This window comes from Octopus sinensis, linkage group LG2, assembly GCF_006345805.1.
Source record: "Octopus sinensis linkage group LG2, ASM634580v1, whole genome shotgun sequence".
In the NCBI taxonomy this organism is placed as follows: Eukaryota; Metazoa; Mollusca; class Cephalopoda; order Octopoda; family Octopodidae; genus Octopus; species Octopus sinensis.
In genome coordinates, this window is record NC_042998.1 from 180,192,474 (window position 1) to 180,213,585 (window position 21,112).

Here is a 21,112-nt window from a genome sequence, read left to right on the forward strand (position 1 = left end):
ACACACACACAAACATATATATATATATATACATGCACTTATATATATATATACATACACACACACACACACACATATATATGTACAAAATCGCTACAGTTTCTTTTTCAGAGCTGTCTTGCAAGTGGTAAGCTCCCAGTCAAATTGAAAGGAAGGATAATATGCCCTATCCATAAGGGAGGAAGCAGAGCAGATGCTACAAATTATAGGCCTATCTCTCTGACCTCACACATCAGCAAAGTCATGGGACGAATAGTCCGCAAGAAACTAATCATATTCCTTGAAGAAAATGACTTGCTGACTGACACCCGGCATGGATTTCCACCAGGTAGAAGCGAACACAGCTCCTGCAACACTATGACTGGGTGTTAAAACAGCTACTAAATGGCTCAAGTGTGGATGTGATATATCTCCACTTTGCAAAAGCCTTTGATAAAGTTAACCATGTATGATCTGTCACAAACTGCGCGATCTCGACATAGACGGAAAACTTGGAGAATGGTTGCACAACTTCCTAAAAGATAGAAGGCAGGCAGTGGTGGCCAATGGAGCCACCTCCAAGGAAACACAAATAACAAGTGATGTTCCATAGGGTACTGTTTTGGGGCCGCCCTTGCTAGCTATGCAGATTACACAAGAGTCTCTCAGACAATACAAAACCCTGGAAATATTGCACATCTGCAACGGGTGTCGGATACAACATACAGATGAGCTGAGGACAACGACATGCAGTTTAATTCAGGGAGGTTCCAAGCCCTGCGCTACCAGCACATAAAGCTGAACGACATGCAAACTGGATACACTGGCCCGGGAAGAATTGCAATTCCTGAGTCAAAATCAGTGCGTGACCTGACCACTGAACTACGGACACCTAAGGAAAATACATTGAAAACAGCAATAGTGTTTTAAGAAACAATAGTTTCTCATATTTACATAATATCTTTCTTTTTGTTGTTTTTTTGTTTTTTTGCAAATGAACACGGGAGGTTGCAGCGTTGTAAGTGAAAGGAAATATTTCCAAGTGCGAATATAAAGTGAATCGCAAAAACTGAACTCCCACTTGCACCATCTGTGCATAACATGTTCCTACTTTTCAAGTCTTCGCGTATGCATAAAAAAGTTATTTCGACTGACTAAGCGCTTTTCACGACTCTGTTCTTATACACGAGAGCAAAGGCAATAAAACGGGAGAATGGAAAAAAGTATTGTAATGCTACTTATTTTAAGAACTCAGAAAGTCTGAATCCGCAGACCCGAAACGAAATACTGTGTGAAGCATCAAGTTCGTCTCTCGTCTGTTTGCGTTTGTATACACCATCGTTCAGTAATGTTTAGGACAGGAGATACCGAAGTATAAGTATTTCCTAATGTGAGTAACTCTCTGTCGCCTGCACCTAAAAGAGTGTGTGGCGGAGGGAGCGGGTGAAAGAGAAAAAAAAGAGCAAACCAAAGTGGGAATGAGTGTGTGAGAAATTGCCTGAAATAGAGATATAATGCATTATATAGAATAAAAGACAAAGAGAAGCATGTGTATGAGAAAGAGAGAGATCAGAGAGAGAAGGAAAGAATAGAGAATGAGAAACGGTAAAAGCATTATTTTTCTTTTAATCATTTTTGTTTAGTTAGTTTCTTTTGATTTTGAGTCACCTCTTAGGAATTATTTCTCAGCCTATTTCTACTTAGCAAGGTCTATTTATCTACGAATGCTTTCAATAAATACCAAATTACACAGCGTTATTTAAATAATTCATTTAATTAAATTCTTAGATTAACCAGCTTTTCTGTCTCGTTCCTTTTCACATGTGCTTCTTTGTTGTTTGTGACATCTTTGATAAATTGTTTCTCGCAGCATTTCAAGACGTATATCTTTCCTTTGGGTGTCGTTTATAATGTTTAATTGTTAAAGTTAATCATTTGCCGAACCATAAGAGTTCGTAGAAGAAATACTTAGCTGTGGGATATTTAGAGTCGAGTAGATGAAAGATGTTCCCTCTCCGCAGGTAATACTTCAAGATCTACCGCATGTTCTCCAGCTAGATAAACAACTGACACTCCATCCAGTTCTCGGTCCAAAAGGTTTATTCTTCCATAACGCTTATTTATTTCAAAGTGAAATGTAATATTACTTCTATGCAAAGTTTATACAAGTATGGCACTCAAGGACGATAATGACGTAATGCCTGACACTGAAAGTAGAAGTAATGCCGTTATCTCAAGGTTGATTGACATACTTTCTGGAAATTATGTTCTAAATGTAGAATAAGCAACGTAAATGTGAAGTAAGAGCCGAGTTCATGGTAAGTACAGATCGGAACTCACTTTCAATTTGTGGTTGAATTGATTTCTTTTCGTCTGAGCCGCATTAGTTGTAAAAATACAATTTTCGTGCCGACAATAGTTCCCACTCCATAAATATTCCTGGACCCTCTTATGTCTCTAGAAGCGGGCTTTATAGACATTTGGGAAAAGCAGTGTTGTTTCCCTTTACATCAAGCCTTCGCTTATGTCTGACATAGGAATTTCCGTTCGAGACTAGCTCGTCTAATGGGCTCCATCGGTCTCTCAACTCGAACAGTAAATGATCTCTACAAATCTGTTTCGATTCACATTGTTGTATTGCCCCCACATCTTTGACGGCTCTGCTGCATGCACAGATATCCGAGACCACAACCAGTTTAAAACTACTTCATGCAGAGAAAGACATAAATTCAACATCATATGGATGGAGTAAAGCGTAAGGTCACTCCCAGATACGCTCTAACCACTTGTTCACTGCTGCAGATGTCGTTTTCTCTCTCCGCCTTTTCCACTGCTAATAGAAAATCCATCTCTTGACCCAGCTATACATTAAGAATGTAGCAGCTGGAGGGAGGGAGAAATTGTTGCAATCAGCTCTAGGCTGATTCTCATCTTCAGCTGAATAGACTAAAATAACTCGAAACGAAGCATCTTGCCCAAGAACACAACGTGCCCAAACTGATTCTCGTTTAATGAAAATTCCCTTTACAAATTAAGTTAACGTTTTGGTAAAGAAACTGAACAGTTTTCTGTTCCTTTGCTCCAAAAATATTCTTAATGAAGAAAAAAAAATTGTGTGTAAACAGTTGAAAAATTAGAAAAAAATATGAACAATATAAAAAAATGAAGATGTGAACTTTTTAAATTATAAAAAAAAAATAAAGAAAAAGAGGAAAGGACCAGTAGCAGAATCAGAGGACGGCCTAAAATGGTAGAGAGCCGCCTATTTTCAAGCATACGCAGATAGTAGAGACGGACCCAAGAGAGAAAGAATCGGTAGAAGAGAAGGTACAGCACATATAAAAATAAGGCATTCATAATCTACTACCAAATGAGTGTAGAGGTGGAGAGGAGAATTTCCAGGTGGAAGGGAGTGGTGAGGGTGAAGCTACCCATGGAGGATTTCAGGAGGAGGAAAGGTGTGTGCTATTGGATGACGATCGATACGACACGTTCATGGATTCATATACAGAGTTTTTGATTTCAGTTGAAGGACTGGTGTGGTTTGATGACCTACCACCCGTAATTGAACATAAAGAGTTAAACATTTTTTTTGTTGTAAATAATACGTAACATATGATATGAACAATATAAAAAGAATGATGAAGATGTGAACGTTTTACTTTAAAAAAAGGGAGAAAATAGGGGAAAAAACTGTCCAAGATAATATCTAATGTAACCACTCGTCTCATTTTATCATTTTCATAATTTCATTCGTTTCTTTTAATTTTTTTTTTTCGTGATCGATTTCTCTTTGCATTTTTATTTCCCCGATTATATGCTTTTGTATCGTCTTTGTAATGTGTATCCTCTATATTTAGCGCTTTGTGAGCAATGAAAAATCGAGGACATTGGTGTCGCAGAATAACAACTTGTTTGAGTCTCGTCATTGTTGACTTAGGTTGGATTGTCGAAGGCTTTCTATTTGAGACTGTCCGTTGTTAAAATTGTTTTTCATTGCTGTTAAAAATTATTGTTGAAGCGACACGCGCGTGATTTTTTTTTTTTTCTGTTTTTTTCCCCATTATGTGGGTGACAAGTAAGCTTTTCATTATGGAAAGCTATGCAAAAACCGCTACAATGAGAGCAGCTACGCCGGTGGAAGCAATGCAGTTAAAAATGAATATGGAAGAAATGATAAGAAGCCAGCAGTTAGTGCAAAGAGAGGTAGACACAATAAAGATGGTCCCTCCAGAGGAGATAGTCAAAGATAAGAGCGATATGGCGGTGGTGTACCGCACGCAAGCGGTCGCCACCAGTAAAATAGTGATCTTATCAGAAGATGATGAGGAGGAATGTTTAGGACCCCTGATGAAAAAGGCAACTTTCGTAAGCAGAGGAAGGAAATATGGCACGGTGGAGGTAAGGTTTGCCACCAAAGAAGCGGCGGCTTCACATTCCACCACTATTCTACAAGTTGATAAGGTGATGCTGCTGCCCACGCATAGGAGCAGGCGAAGTGTTCGGATTCGAATCGGAAGTATACCACCACAATGAAAACAGAGTGGTTGGTGGCAGCTGCTCTGGCAGCCACCGAGGAGAATCCCCAACTCGGACCAGTGGGAAGAACGAGCATGTTAAACTGATGGGGATGCGGTGTCGAGATGTGGCTTTTTGTCACTTTCGAAGACATTACGAGGATCCCCTACCAGACAGAGATTGCGTGAGAAAGTGCCTTCAAAGTAATTGTTGAGGGTCGTCGACTCAATTGTTACGAATGTGGAATGAGATGCCATATGAGGACAGAGTGCCCCAAGCAGCACAAACCTCAAAGTGAGAAGACCGTGGAAAAAGACCAACAAGTGGAGAGTGGAGTACAAATTAAAGCAATGAAAGACGGAGACGGTAAAAGCGATACGAAGTAAAGACGAAGGAAGAAGGAACGAAAGCAGCAAAGGAGGGGAGTGAAGAATTTGTCAGCCCCAAAAAGAGTGGGCGAGGACAGGAGAGGACTCAGAGGGACCAGCGGCAGAGCCAGGTGGGGCGCCTGAGCGGGGCGGTGAGCCGCCTGTTTTCAGGCACGTGTGTACGGTAGAAGCAGGGCCAGAGGAGCGAGAGTCGGTGGAGGAGACTGAACAGCATGGTTTTGGATCTGGAGCATTTATAGTGTGCTGCGGGGGAAGTGTGAATGTGGAGGTGATTGATGGGGTGAGGCTATCCAGGGAGGATTTCAGGGAGGGGTGGGTGGGTGTACTGTTGAGTGAGGATGGGTGCGAATCGTTTATAGAAACATGTGGAGGGTGTATGGTTGCGTTTGGTGGGCCGATGTGGTTAGGTGCCCTGCCACCCGTAATTCAACATAGAGTTGAACATTTTTTTAAAATATGAACAATTTTAAAAAATGATGAAGATGTGAACTTAAAAAAAAACTGTTCAAAATAATGTTTAAATGTAACCACTCTACTTTGGAGGTCGAGTGGGTATTGCGCCTCATTTTATCATTTTCATATTTTCATTCGTTCTTTTTGTTTCTTCTCCTTCACTTGATTTCTTTCTGTATTTTTTATTTCCCGATTATGTGTCTTGTATTGTTTTGTAATGTATAATCTCTATTTTCAGCCCCTTGTGGGTAATTAAAAAGGAGAACGTTGGTGCTGCAGACTAACAGATTGTTTGAATTCTTAATTTCGTCAATTTTGACAGCGGCTTTGCATTGTTGTATGTTGAAGGCTTTATTTTCGAGACTGTTGTTGAAATTGTTGTGTATCACAGTTAAGGATTACTGTTGAGCGACTCGCGCGTGAGTGTTTTTCTTTCTTTTTTTTTTTTTTTTGCTATTTTCTCATTGTGGAGCTGAAAAGTTAGTTTCTCAAGATGGAGTGCTACGAAAAAGCCGCTGCATTGGGAGCAGCTCCGCTATTGGACCTGAAAGAGATAAAAGGGAATATGGAAGAGATACGAAGAAGCGAACAGTTGATACAAAAGGAGGGAGACGAAATAAAGCTGGTCCCTCCAGAAGAAACAGTCGAGGATAAGAGTGATAGAGCGGTGGTGTACCGCACGCAAGCAGTCACCACCAATAAAATTGAAATCCTATCGGAAGATGACGTCGAGGAATGTTTGGGACCCCTGATGAAAACGGCAAAAGAAATATGGTACGGTGGAGGTGAGGCTTACCACCAAAGAAGAAGCAGCTTCTCATTCTACCACTATTTTACGCAGTGAAAAGGACAACGCTGTTACCCACAAATAGGGGCAGGCGAAGTGTTCTGATTTGCATTAGAAAGGTGCCATCAGAATTAAAGCCAGAGTGGTTCGTTCTCTTTATTTTTCCTTCACTCAATTTCTTTCTGTATTTTTATTTCCCTGATTATGTGTCCTGTATTGTTTTGTAACGCACCTGTTTGGCGGCCACTTGTGGGTAATAAGAAAAAATCAGGACTTGGTGTTGCCTTGGCGGAGGTTTGCGCTCTCTGAGTGCTCGTTATATATTTTTTTTATGCTAGCTCTTCTAGTTCTGAGTACAAATCACACCGACATCAGTTTGGCTTTACATCCTTTCGAATTCGATAGATTAAATTACCAGGGTCGTTGAGGTTAGTTAAACCATTCACCCAAATCTGCAAGTCTTGCGCTTAATTTAGAAACTATTGTTATAAATTCTTATGGTCGTTGAAGGAGTAACAACCATCATATATTTCCATAAAAATTTGAACTCAGAAATGCACACCAATTTATTAAGTACTATAGGCATACGATACAACTTTCCGTCGCTAGAATTGTGTCCACCAAACTTCATATCATATAAATTTTATTTTATTGGTAAGAAAATTTGTTTTTCAACGGAGATATTTCTTATTTGAATTAATCGATCAAAACTACTAAAACTGAGAATGAGTTATGTTACAAAATTAAATTCTTCTGTTCAACATTTATTACTATTTCAAAACGTCTAACTAAAATGGTGTGTTTTGCCTTTTCATTTATAGTTAGATTATTAATAGACAGTTGATGCATTCCGTTTTTTTTTTTAACTGATAGAGTAGTTAGTGTAGCTCGATAGCAAATTTAATAATTTCACAACTTTATTATTGAATATTAAAGTCGATACGAATATTTCCTGATATTTATTAAATACATTTTGTAGATAATAACATACGGAATTAAATAGCGAGTGTGTCCCACAGACATATTCTTTGTGATTATTTTTAACGGTGCAATATGAAAGTGATAAAACTTGTCGCCGGTGAGAAATGAAAAGAAATATATTTCTTTTATCTTTATGGCAAACCACAACTCGTTGAGCGATAGGGAATATATATTTGTGTATTATATATAAATATATATTTATATATAAATATATATTATATATATATATATTTATATATATATATATATATATATATATATATATATATATATATATATATATTTATAACTAAATATATGGTTATTAAATATACTGTATAAATTTATATGCATATTTTTATATTTATATATATATATATATATATATATATATATATATATTATATATATATTTATTATATGAGTTACGTCTTGAGGATGAAAAGTTGTTCATATGTCAAAAGAAAATAAATTATTTAGTACGGAAGCACGGCTGTAAAATATTACATTTAGTTTATTACGCAATACATATGGTGTCTTCACGTTAAGTACTGATCCGTGACTGTGTTTCTGATATTGTTTAATAGATTAACTATTTTAATGATTTACTCTATGTTTTGGTTTCAACCCCCACATTTTTAATGCTCTATCCCCATTATTTAGAGCCTTTGTAATTTGTGAAAAACATTGTGGATTGTAAATAACTTACTTGTAGCATAAAGGTTTCTAAGTCACGAGTCTACGAATTGGTCTCAATTCTTAAGAGAGACAAGTCGACTTCGAAAATGAGTTAAAATTAAATACTATTTTATCGCTTAAATTGTTAATGTGTTTCTAGTGAAACGACTTTAGTTTTAAATATTTTTTCTGAATAATATTATTTGCTCACAAGTTGGATTTGAACGTGAAACTTCAAGCTTTATATCCGCAAACAGGTTATACAGCTTGTAATTCTCACAGCATAACATTTGGTAGTTATTAAATTGAGCTGAGGGAAACACAGTTGGTATCATCTCTCGTTCGCAATGTTTTGTTCAAGTAATGAGAAAATGGTGAATCACTTTATTTCTTTAAATGTGATGTACTTACGTTCTAGAAAACAGTTAATAAAAAAAAACTTTCGATGTATTTAACAGATGTTATTTTATGAATCTTGCTGCAATTAATGACAATGGTAACCATAGAGATGGTTTAGCGTTATTTTAATTAGTGCAGGGAGCATTAGAAAGCTAACTAGAAAAAATAATAATGTCGTTCGGATTAAAATAATGTTTGTCAATTACTAATAAAATCTTTAAATTTTTCAGGATATCGGAGAGACAACTCCAGGCGTGTTTTGGCCGTATTAGGATCTCTTCAACATATCATAACCTTCGCTCTTCTTACCGAAGTATAAATAAATGAAGAATCCTAAGTGAATTAGAAGATTGTTCATGGGTTGTTATAGGAAAACAGAAATGTTTAAGCACGAGACTTGCAAATTTGGGTGAATGGGTTAACTCATTCAGAAACAGTTGATTAGCTAATAATTAGGCCAAAATTGCTTGAATTTACATGAGTTGATCACACCATCTATCACAACCCTTCAAAGCGTCTGGTAAATTCCAAAGGGTAACATTCTGTGTCTGCGCAAAGCCAGACAATATACCTTTTTGAAAGACATCCGACCCGAGTATATTCATCTTGTTGGTGTCCATAGCAGTGTGTCGCAAATGAACTAACGCGCAACTCTTCAGCAATGTGCCGCACAGCGCATGCGTCTCTCTCTAATGATACCAGTGATTGCTAGACGACTTCTACATGCAGCTTCCGTTTGGTAGGTACCTTTACTTTTCCAGGAAACATGTGGAACGAGTCTTTCGAAGTCGATAAGTACAAGCTGAGTACTGGAGTCGATGTAATCGACTTACCGCTTCCCGTTTGGTCTTGTACCAAAAGTTGAAACGAATATATTACTAGGACTTTCCTTTATCAATCTTAAAAGTGCTTAAAAGTCAACTCCTATATTATGTAACATAAAGAGACGTAACTAAATGTTACAAGGTATTTTCTTGAGCGCTTTAACTGTTCGATCATCCACGTAGACATTTTTGTAATTTCTATACAATTTGGAAGGCTATTTCACTCAGATGTTCGAATGTGTTTTTCCACTGAAAATGTAGTTATTTATGGTGGAGCTAGATGATAAAGACTGAAGAGTAATTTTTCTAGATAAGGTAGTAAGTTCTCTGAAGGCAAATGAGTGATATAGCTATACAAACTCACTGCAGGATGGTGAGCCAAATCAAAATAAATGAAAGATAAAGCTGGAGAGAATATATGAAAGCAATCGAGAATAATTCAGAATTGAAGACTAATGAATTCTTGGACAATACTGAAATGATTTGAAGTCTTACTGCAGTGGAGAGAACATGGACGTTTTGAAATGAAGCAACGAAGAAAGTTTATCCGTGCATAATAAATCACAACTATGAAGTAACGGAAGTAACAATCAAAAGAAATGGGATAGAATCAATGACGTAAAAACAAAGGGATCTTTTCGGTTTGAACGGCAGTTTTTTCTAGAGGTGTCATATGAAATTGTCACCCATAATTATGACCCTAGTATCAATCTATTGCATTTCAATGTTTTAGTGTTAGGGTTAGATTTAGGGTTGGTTAGGGTTTTAGGTGGGGGAAGGGTATCTTTTTTTCTTCATAAATGTAAATAAACCCAATCTGTTTCTTAAACGAGGGACATATTCATACGGCACAGAATGTTTGTTACCTCAATGGACGTCAGTGATTAGTTGAAATTGCAGCAATTGAAGAAATAAACAACAAATATCTTACAAACTATAGAATTTTCTCAATAAAGCCAAGAGAAAAAGATGTTTTATAAACACATTCTATCAGTATACGAAGTTTAAAAGTGTTTAGTTACCTAGAAATTATGTTAAAAACTGCCGTTCAAACCGAAAAGATCCAAAGATCAGAAAAGATTTCAATAATGCCAAAAAAAAAAAAAAGAGGTAAGTCCGAAAGAAGAAATGTTGCAAGGGAAGCTTGCTCGAAAATAGGAAATATATCAGGTAAACATGGTGAACCAGAATATCGTAAAGCAGAAAGAAGCAACCGAAGAAAACAAGCCTCGTTAAAATGTAAAGAACAAATAGTTTTAAAAAGCCTCGATAAAGGAAGAAAAATTTGACAGTTTCTCCGATCATCATCTTGTGATGCACCCAGATATGTTGTGAGAGATATTTCTGGGGCCATTAAGTGTTTTGGGTCTTTTAATATCAGGCACTCTCACTCAAGTGATCACACCAAATCCCCAGGATGTGTTTAGTTAGTACTACACCTTGTATCACTACCCCTAGTAGCATTACCATTTCAGGGCTGGCTCATCTTGGTCATTGGCCACCTCGAGGCAATCTTCGCTAGCTCCACAGCCAACCTGATAGCCTCCTGCCTACTGGCTTCTGTGATGTCAAGAACGTCGTAAATTCTGCAGAGAAACTAGACTTAAGCTTCCGCATCCCACTTTAACGCAACCACACCATGCTTGTTACCCGTTGCTTTGACACAGACCCACAGTTAGGCATAGAAGAAAGTCTCAATTATTTAGCAAATGCATATAACAAGATGACAATAAAATTATACCATTAAAATATGAAATGATATAAAAATGTTTATAGATTCTTCTGTGAAAACAAATCATGTGAATGAGTCATATATCTGACATATGATCATAAAAAAGTTAGAAAAAACAAAAATGCAAGAAAAGGAATTTTACAATACCATATGATAGCAGGATAAAAAATATATAAAAAGGGGGAAAAGTGACGATATCTATTGGCATGAGAATTGAGAAAACTGCAACATTCACGTGAGAGTTGTCTCAGTTGTCATAGAATTATTGAGAGTTAAACAGACGCGTTGTCATTAAACTGAACTATCATCAGTGAGGTCGACAGTGATAACAAAATATACTGATTCCTGAGTTGACAAATTTCTTTCTTTTTCGTGACGCAGTTGCTGTAATTGGCACTAGTAAATGGACAGTTCTTACTTTTTTCCTTCACTCTGAAGAGCATAAAAATACCTCACCTGCACTATCATCACACTTTTCCACTATTCTTTCCCCCACATAATAATAAATCTGTGAAATTATTGTACATGGCCAAAAATTCAGGGTTGGGGATTAGTCGATTACATTAGTTCCAATGCTTATCTGGTACTTATTTTATCGATCCTGAAAGATGAAAGGGAAGATGATCCCAACGCTATTTGAACTCAGATCGTAAAGAGGCGGAAGAAATTTTACTAGTCAGCTCGTTGCCTTAATAATAATGGTTTTAAATCTTGGCACGAGGCCTATATTTTGGGGGAGGGGGTAAGTTGATCACATCAACCTCCGTGCTCAACTGGAACTTATTTTGTCGACCGCAAGAGGACGAAAGGCAAAAATCAACCTCGGCAGAATTTGAACTCCGAACTCAGATGAAATGCGGCTAAGCATTTTGCTCGGCATTACTAACGATTCTGCCAGTTCACCGCCTTATTAATAATGATAATATTAATTTTCTATCATTTCTACTATGGGTACAACGCGGGAAAGCTGATGGTAGCTAGTCGAATACATTGTCCCAAGAGTTTGACAGGTACTTATTTAATCGATCGCCAAAAGATGAAATAGTGGAGGCGCAATGGCCCAGTGGTTAGGGCAGGGGACTCGCGGTCGGAGGATGCGCTTTCGATTCGCAAACAGGGCACTGTGTGTGTTTATTGAGCGAAAACACCTAAAGCTCCACGAGGCTCCGGCAGGGGGTGTGGTGACCCCCGTTGTACTCTTTCGCTCCAACTTTCTCTCACTCTTTCTTCCTTTGGTAACGCTGCGATGGACTGGAGTCTCGTCCAGCTGGGAGGAACACATATACCACGGAAACCGGGAAACCGGGCCCATGAGCCTGGATAGGCTTGTAAAGGGCGAAGAAAGGATGAAATGTAAACTCGATGTTGTCGAATTTAATCTTAATGTTAAATCAGAAGAAATGCTGCTAAACATTATGTCCCGCATGGTAACGATTTTGCTACCTGACGGCGGAAAATTTTGGAAAAGGGGGCTTTTTGATTACATTGATCCAGTGTTTAACTGGTTCAACAGGAAAATTATAAGGCAGAGTCGATATTTGCACTAGAACGTAAAGACGGACGAAATTCCGATAAGCAATTTGTAGGGCTTGCTAAGGAATCTGGTAGCTTGCCGCAGTAATGGTGATGATGATGATAATGATGATGATATTTTCTCAACTGGGCTGCAAAAACTTACGAAGAGAAAAAGCTGTAGAAATTACCATAAAGACGGCGTCTCATCAATGCAAAATAAATTAATAACAATGAACAAGTACATTATGAAACTGAAATTTTCCAATTAGGAGAAAAAAGAACAATACCCTGGTTTCACCAAAGAGGAACATCTCTCCCATCCCTTTTACCCATTCCTCTGGTGACAGTCTAGCATAGGCCTACTCATTCGGCCCACCTTCGCCACATTCACCAACCCTACAAAAAAGTTTATGTTAAGCAGCACTTGCTTCTCCATTGTCAACTCCCTTTCCAAATGAAATTTTAAAAAGTCGATGAGGACTTACACAAAGGAGAAAGTCTTTCATAGTTGTGCGTATATATATACATATAGATATATGTGTGTGTGTGTGCGTGTGTGTTTATGTGCTTGTAACCTCGCCTCCCAAAGTTGCTTCGTTCACATAACTTAGCTGTTCGGCAAAACAAGTAGAAATGAATACCAAACTTAAAACCTCGTGGTTACCTTCCAATGTCTAAAACAAGTAAAAGAATAAACGAGCATAAGAATAACCTTGCTCCACTCATTAAGACATTAGACAAAACCAGAAACAGATGTAAAGACAACGAACAAACTATTAAATAATGTCTTCTATATGAATGATTTAAAGCTACTGATGAGTGAAAATATGGAGCAAGGAACAATTTTGAAAACATCGTGCATAATACAGTTCTATATTTAAGAGATGAGGAAATATGTATATTATTTACATTATTTAGATTTTGACGAATTTTGTCATCATCTTCTTTGTTGTTGGCACAACGTTTCGGCTGATCTATCCTCCAGCCTTTATCAGGTGTCTTGGAGAAGTTTCGAATCTGGGTTCTCATTCCTAAGGTATTTTTCGGTGTTGTTATTATTAGTAGAACTCGGAATCTTGCTGTTAGTAGCCCTCGATATGTCCACGGGCATATGGCGTAGTGGTTAAGAGCGCGGGCTACTAACCCCAAGATTCCGAGTTCGATTCCAGGCAGTGACCTGAATAATAATAATAATAATAATAATAATAATAATAATAACAACAACAACAAGGAAAAATACCTCAGGAATGAGAACCCAGGTTCGAAACTTCCCCAAGACGCCTGATGAAGGCTGGAGAGTATATCAGCCGAAACGTTGTGTTAAGAACAAAGATGAGGACAAAATCCATCAAAATGTAAATAATTTATCGTGCATAATGTCAAACAAGAAATTGTATGAAATTAACAAATATGCCAAAGTTACTGCATGAAGAAGCAATTTAAATACAACTAAGTTTATTAAATTATACACGTCACCAAAATCTTAATATAGGCCCGGAATCATTCGTACAAAGCAGTTGAGACAGATAAGATACATCACATAAATGTTGAAAAAAAATTATTGAGAGTGCTACAGATGACTCACGAGTATTAAAAAACTGAACAGAATGCAAGAAATACGATAATAAGTATAAACACGTAAGCCATCATTTTTGTGGTAATTTATAAGTAAAGGTTAAATATGATATACTACTTTACTGATACTGAATTTATTGATCCCCGGGCACAGGAGAAGTAAAGTCGACATCGGCAGGAATTTGAAATCCGAACATAAAAGGATATACCATATAATTATTTGTTTGTTTGTTTTTTCTCTTTTTATTTCTATGGTGAAGCAGCAGGGTGTTTTTTTTCTTCTTTATTATCTAAGGAAACAGAAAATGATGAGATACTAATTCCTACTACAGATCGAATCCTGATTGTAGTCATCCAGTGCTGGGATGTTCCATCTTGCTCAAAAATAATTATCAGTGAAGGTTAGCATAATTCAGTAAGCGAAACATTTTTCTTGTAATTGAATAATTTTCGTGGTGAAATACAACTTCAATGAATAAGAAAAACGGATTCCTTCTAACTAAGGCTCTAGAAAATTTATCGGAGTGTGACACAGACTATTTCATTGACTCCGAATTAATACCGAGATCTGTGGAATAGGCACAGAACAATTTTTGCATAAAATCGATAAAATAAACTCTAGTAAAGATACCATAAATTTGCTTTAAGCAGTTTTATAAAGATCTGATGTAAACACAACGAAATTTGTGCAACATTTAAACTACGCAGCTGGCTTCACACTCTACCGTCAAGCCTCTCTCCACCGAGCTTGACTCGGTTACATTGTTGGAAAATTACAAATTTATATATATGTATAATAACAGCATGTTGTCCAATCGACTTTAATACATGAACCGGAGCTGAATTTACTTTTTATTCTATATGCATATGTGTCTGAGTGTGTGTGTGAGTGTATGTATATATATATATATATATATATATATATAGAAAATAGTAGAGCGAAAAAACGACAGAAGGCTTGAATATTAAAAAATATATATATTTGCGTCAATATGTCTGAAGAATATTAGAAAATTTAAAATAAAAATTTTTTTTCCTTCTTATAATGACATAAATTAAAAGAAATACCGGTTTCGCGTGTAGCTTTTCAAATTTCTTGTGACGTTATGTTTATATTGCATGGAATATATATATATATATATATATCTTCGTTATTCTGTTCTTATTCATTTTCTATGTTTCGGTCACGTGACTGCGGCCATGCTGGAGCACCGCCTTTCAGTAGAAGAAATCGACCCCAGGACTTATTCTTTGTAAGCCTAGTACTTATTCTATCGGACCCTTTTGCCAGGGGACATAGACATACCAGCATCGGTTGTCAAGCGATGGTGGTGACACACACACACACACACATACACACACACACACACACACACATACATATATATATATATATACGACGGGTTTCTTTCTGTTTCCCTCAATCACATCCAATCACAAGGTTTTAGTCGGGCCGTGGCTCTCATAGAATAAATTTGCTCAAGGTGCCACGCAGTGAGTCATGTGTTTAGGAAGCAAGATTCTCTATTTCAGGAAATTGGCCATGAAGGCCGTACATAGAGGGGACAGCACATGGTGGGGGAAAAAAGCAAACGAATGGAAAAGATGAATTGAATATAATGAAGAAATGGAATGAAGCCGTTCGGCCCCTTCTCGTGCTTTTCCTCAGCCTCCGTGGGCAGTGAAGCACCAACCTTCTCCCTCTCTTGCCTTTCAGCCTTTCTTTAGTCTTCACAGGTGGTGGAGTACAGTCCACTCTAATTGGCCTTTCAGACCACATTTATAGCACCGTCGTATCTTCCCTTCCACTCTGACTTTCAGCGTCACGTCTGCAACCGTGATTGTTTCCACCATACTTTCAATATCTTCTGGGTTAATCTATACCACCACGTTCAGTCTCTGCCATTACCAGTTACTGTAGGGTGTTCTGGTGGCCTGCAGGACCACCACCTCTTTTTCCATGCCTAGCAGTATGGCAGCCATCAGCTTCTGGTGGTATGTCTTCTACACTAACTCTGGAAACACGTCTCCCAAGGTATACAGGTAGAAGCACCACTTCTTCAGTTTTTAATGGTGTGGCTGAGTGCAGTCCGGCGGTAGCTAACTCCCGAAACTACACTTCCACCGTTCTGTACGTTCTTCCCTTGGCAAGCTAGGATATCTCTTGCCAGACGGGCCTCAACGCCTTTTCAACTTATGCCTCCATCACTACTTCTATTTTTCTTGTTGCCACCACGTATGTTCTGTAAACAATCGTTCTCTCTTCCTTATCCTTTAACACTTGTTTGGGCTGGGGACACTTTCATGTCGTTCCCCTCCCTTATATGTATTTCTTTGAACTTGCTCAGCCCCTCCATTAAACCAAAGGGAAGACGTTGCACCGCCAAGATTGCAAAAAACCCCCCAAAAAAACACGTGTGTACCAAACAAAACCAACAATCCATCTGAATAACGATAAACCGGAATAACGATAAACGAAGTTACCTCATTATCCAGTTCCTCATCCTGTCCATTGTACATCAATACATATTTTTCCTTACAGGGCGGAGGTGGGCAAATTTGAGGTTCCTGTGTGGTTGCAATTGTTTTTTTTTCTGTCAGACTGGACATGAGGAAGGTTGGAGTTTGTAGGGCATGGTTGGGGGTAGAGTGGTTGTGGGTGAGGGCCGGGTGGGTGCGGGAGGGGGTCACTCTTTACCACATGTGTCCTTTTTCTTTTATTCTCTGCTATCTCCCAGCTGTCGTTTGCCTCTTCTTCTTCAATGCTGGTACTTGTCTTCTACTGTAGTATAATGTCTTTTCCCTCTACAGGCTGTGGAGCGCCCACCACTTTTTCATTCTCCTCAGCCTTTTCTCGTGATGGAGGGCACTCAGCTCTTATGTGGCCCTTCAGGGCGTAATCCTTCCCTCCACTCTAAATTTCAAGGTAGTTTCTCCTACTGAGATATTTTCTATCATCTTTTCTAGGTCCTCCTCCGCGACCTGTACCACCATTTCAAGGATTTGCCTTTTCTAATTTCCATGGGGCGTTTTGGTAGCCTGCAGAACAACCACCTTCTCTTCAATGTCCAGCAGGCAGCCACCAGCCAAGCCACATTCGCTTCTGGCGGTATGTCTTACACCCGAACCCAGGAAGTACACCTCCCAAGGTACATGGGTAGAAGCACCACCACGTCTGTCTTCAGCAGTGTGGCCGAGCAGTTTGGCAGTTGCTATCTCCTTAAACTGCACCTCCACCTTTCCAAATTTTCGTCCCCTGGCAAGGTATTATATCTCCTGCCAAACTGACCTCAGTGCCTTTTCCACCTGTGCCTCCGATACTGCTTCAATTTTCCTTGTTGCTGTAGGGTAGGTTATTTAGACAATCGTCCTGTCTTCCTTGTTCTTTAATATTTATTTTGTTTTGGGGGCGATAAACACCTTCACATCGTTCCCCTCCCTTTCAAGCATTTCCTTCAATTCACTCAACTCTTTCAGATTCACTTCTTCAATATTTCTTCTCTAGCCGCTGCTGCATAATCACTCTTCTCCATCTCTTTGTCTATCTTGTTCAAGTATTCAACTAATTCTTCCTCTGACGAATCAGACTCTAGCGAAAAATACTTTAACTTCTCCCAACTTCTCGCTCGACACTCAAGAGGCAAAACATCGCTCACCAGGACAGCCAAAAACAGTGTGTACCAAACAAATCCAACACTACAACTGAACGACCATAAACTGGAAGCGAGCTTCTATATTTCATGAAAATTGGCCATAAATAGGCGACTTCATTTCATCTTTCATGGTGTAACTTCATTTCATTTCATTTATTTCTTTTTGTCCCTAATATGTGTTGTCCCCTATATGTGTTTATGTCAGGAAAGATGAAATGAAGTCGCCCCGCCTCACCTCCGAGCGATTTTTTGAACCCTTTGCAACATCATTTACTTCTGGTGGTATGTCCTCCACCCTCACTCTGGTAGTCCGTGTCCCAAAGTACACGTGTAGCAGTACTACCCCATCCGTTTTCAACGGTGTGGCCGAGTACAGTTTAGCAGTTGTTATACTCTAAGCTGCACCTCCACCGTTCCATATTTCCGTCCCCTGGCAAGGTATATTTTCTGCCAGACTGACCTTGGTGCCTTTCCTACCTTTGCCTCCGACGCTACTTCAATTTTCCTTGTTGCTGTTGCGTAAGTTCTATAAACAATAGTCTTTTCTGCCTTGTCTTTTAATACTGCTTTTCGGGGTGGGGAACACCTTCACTTTGTTCCCTTCCCTTTTAAGTATTTCCTTGAACTTGCTCAGCTCTTCCAGGTTTATTTCTTCAATTTTTTTTTCTCCTCTTGCTGCCGCTGCATAATTCTTCTTCTCTATTTCCTTGTCCATCTTGTTCAAGTACTCAACCAATTCCTCATCAAACGAATCACATTCTAGGGAAAAACACCTTAACTCTTCCCAACTTATCGCTCGACGACCCTCCATCACAAGAGGAAAATCGTCACACAGCCCAAAAATACGTCCGTCTCGCTCCAAACTAACAAACCAAATGAATCCTGGGAAACCGGGAGCGAGATTCTTTCTACACAGTCACGTCTGCGCCGTCATATATATATATATATATATATATATATATATATATATATATATATATATTTATATATATATTCGTGTAGCTTACAGATTCTTTCGTACTAACACTTATTTCCTGTATTTTTAACAATGACAGATTGGAGCCGAGACCTCAGTCATTGAAGAAGTTCAAAGCAAATGGTGCCAAGTGTCTAAAACAAGAACCGAATAACACGAAGGATGTCACGTAATTCGAGCCCACAACTCATTTCTTATAGTCAACTATCCCTAAAGGAATCCCGTTGAGCACGTTCGGTACTTTTACACTATAACATACATTTCTTCACATCACATAAATACACTTCTGGTTTCATAGACATATGCAAAGCTGTGTTTGAATGTGTGCCGGAAACAATTCTGCAGATTAAGATTAAAGTTGCAAATAGAATTATTGTTAGTAGAGCTGTGTTTGAATTAGTACTGAAAAGATTACTTTCAGAAGTTGATTTTAGTATACACAGGAGAGTTTTCCCCTGTCATCCATTTTTTTTTTTTAATAAGTTTCAATCAAACGTAAATATGAACATCATATAAATTTAGCGGTCGATGACTCCAAACACCGACTAGATCGAACATAGAAAGGTCACTTATCAATAATATTATAGATAAAAATCATTAATGTCGCTTGTCTCCCTATTGTATTATGCTGTTAATCATTGCTTTATGTTTAGATGCTAATATTAATTACATTAATCGCCATCTACTTTTTATGTTTTACCAATACAACTCTCCTATTATAGAGTTTTAATAGTTCCACAGTTGATATATATATATATATTGAGAGAGAGAGAGAGAGAGTGTTGGGGAGAGAGATGTATACGTATTTATGTATACTTATATATGTACACGTATTTATGTATACGTATTTATGTATACTTATATATGTATACGTATTTTTCCTATCAATTTATGAATCGTATAATACAATTTATTGCTATAAAATGAGTGATTCACTGGCTGGATAATGTTGTCATATGGCTACCATTACAGTTAAGTATTTCAAAAGACTAATGTAATATAACAATTGAAAGCTTATGTGAAATCGTCAACGTCACCCTTAAAACTGGTACCAAATAAATAATTTTTATTCCAAATACACAAGTAACGGAAAGTTTTATATTATTGTCCAGATACCTGCAACTTTGTATTAGTTTCATTTTGTTTACGCTAGAACTTAAATATTCGACAAACATAGGAAGGTGTACAATGGTGAGCAGCTGAACAGTATGTGATTTTCGTTATCGCTCAAGTAGTTTATTTTGCTCTTTCGCTATTATCATTATTCTGACTTCATTTGGACAGATAGATGAGTCAAGCCAGGGAAGCTGCTTTAAATGACTAATATAACATAACAATTCAACCGTTTATATAAAAGCTATAAAATTCATCCCTAATTTAACTGAAGTACACCCATGTATATATATATATATATATTATATATATATATATATATATAAATATATTACTGCATCAAAGATTTTGAGAAAAGATTTGCTTGAAGTTTCTAATCTATTAGAAACTCTCTATTAAACTCTCTATTTTTCAGAATCGTGCATTAGGTAGCAGGTGAGAATAGATATATTGTGTCATCAACGTTCTATTGAACTTAAATAATATAATTTCCATTTAGTAGTTGGTGTATTTTATCACACACACACCTGGCAGCTGTTACTGTGATACAATTTTTGCGCATTGTGTATTAACACGTTACAGTTCTCTTCACACGGTCTTTTATTTCCATATTCGGTTCATATCTTATCTTATTCTATTCTCATTCGTACCACACCCATTTAAAGTTAACCCTTTTTTCCTATTCAAGTGAATTCTATTTCATGAATAATTTTAAATTATCGTCAATGTGTTGAAATTTGAAGTACCGAATTCTGCTCTAATCCCCCCTTTTTTTTCTCGAAATATACTTGAATATATGGTTATGAAATAATGACAGGCAAAATCAATCTGAGTAATTAAGAATCATTGAATTTTGTCAGTCATTAACAGGAGACCATTCGCATAAATTATATAAGAAGTGATGCAAAGAGCTAACAAGCCTCATTGTACAAGATACACACAAACTTTCATCAGTTAGCAACGAAGATGAACAGTTAAAAATAGACATAATAAAAGAAAATGAAACTTATATATTTGATATAAGTTTGTGATAAGAGATCGTTACGTAAGTCAAGATTTACAGGTTTTCCCTCTCGGCTATGAACGAGCAAAAATATAAAACATCTACATCGAGTTTTAATTTACTTTATTCTTTTGAAAGAGCTTCACATGATACATGATGAACTAAATGTCAACTAAAGCTTAGGGTTCTTTCTTCTTAGAGTTAATTTTCCATTTTATTTCTACATTCCTAAAAGTTATTTGTAGTAAAATTGAAGGCAAAAGAGAAATAAGGAAAGAATATCTCCATTTAATATGTTTACTAAATGTAGATAAAGTAAAATATATTTGAAGTAACTGTACACAATACTGTCTTTATGTGTGTTTGCGTCAATGAAATCATTCTTTTCTAAACAATAACAGGGCAGAGACCTAGGCAGAAACATAATGTAAAGCTTGGAACTGGAAATCGAAACTTGGTTTATCTGATACGTAGCAACATTTAACACTACTGGCATCTACCTTACATTCAGCAATCACATTATTCTGTGGTTGGATATACTCTCTTTACTTGTTTCAG